This window comes from Myotis davidii, unplaced genomic scaffold (genome assembly GCF_000327345.1).
Source record: "Myotis davidii unplaced genomic scaffold, ASM32734v1 scaffold13, whole genome shotgun sequence".
Lineage (NCBI taxonomy): Eukaryota > Metazoa > Chordata > Mammalia > Chiroptera > Vespertilionidae > Myotis > Myotis davidii.
The window spans coordinates 2,874,230-2,875,430 of record NW_006286243.1 but is presented as its reverse complement, the minus strand read 5'-3'; the positions used below and the strand labels follow the sequence as shown (position 1 = coordinate 2,875,430).

General features: G+C 46.7%; 1 long non-coding RNA gene across 1 annotated transcript in view; it reads right to left on the bottom strand.

Annotated features, from left to right (window-relative positions):
* The window catches only part of LOC107182111, a 9,274-nt gene that overhangs the window by 1,928 nt on the left and 6,145 nt on the right, over positions 1-1,201 (bottom strand). The window lies entirely within an intron of this gene.

Below are 1,201 nucleotides of genomic sequence, written 5' to 3'. Positions count from 1 at the left end.
TGAGGGGCTCGATCCCCAATGGGGGCCATGTAGGAAACAGCCAATTAATGATTCTCTCTCATCATTGATGTTTTTTTCTCTCTCTCCCTCTTCCTTCCTCTCTGAAATCAATAATAACAAACTTAACATATTTAAAAATGTTTTGAAATTGTTTACCATTATCAAGGAGGCGGTAGGACATTCTCTGTCACAAGCAAACATGTTGTCTGGTGACACTGGAGGACAAGGAAGGGCTTTGGAGGTAGCTTTCTCTTCGCCCCAAAGTCAACACAGAGTAAAGCACTGAATAAAAGGATGCCTGGAACCTCAAATAAAGTCTCATTCATTCATTTACACATTTGTTCATTCGAACAACATGCTCCGAGAGGGACAACAAACCTACCGTCTGGGGATTAAGAACACTCCTCCTGGTAGGAGAGACTGACCAGGAAGCTGACCATTATGCAGTGTGGTAGGTGCTGTGTTGGGGACGACATTGAGGCATTAAGGGAGAAGTGACCTGAGGGTCCAGAGCTGTGGACTCTGGCAGAGGTTGCCTGACATGTTTGATTAACTCTTGCCCTGCATCTCCTCCAACCCCTTAAGTACCCTTTGAGCACACAGATCACCTGGGGATCTGTGTTCTGGTCCAGTTTGGGGGTTGGGCATGAGATCTGCATTTTTGATGAGGCTTTTAGGAGACACTGAAGAGGCTGGTCTCTTAACCACACTCTGTGGCTAAGAGAGAAGGTCACGTGACCAGCAGTGATTTCTTGAGTTGGATCCAACCCAGCACAGCTTGACAATCGATCTTGTTCAGGCTAGTCCCTCCCAAGGGTATAAGCAGAGAAACGAAAGACAGACCTGTGTGGAAGGAGATGCAGGGCCTGGCGGGGCTCTCTACCAGACCCTGCCTGCTGTCAGCCATGTGGGAGCGAGGGAGGCAGGAAGTGGAAGGAGTGGGGGCAGGTGGAGCGGGAGATCACTGATGCTATTTTACAACCTTGGAAGAAGATTGACTTGTGCTCCTTGCATTTCTGGCCTGCCCAGCTGCCCAAACCTTTTCTTGACATGAAGAATAGACTAAAGATGTAAATATAAACATACAATTCTTACACAAGCAAAAACAGACTTAAGAGAAAAATGCAGAAATAGGTCAGGGTTGCCTCAACCATTTTTGTGAGCTACATGAAAAAGAAGGTGGCTGGAATCATTTCTCACT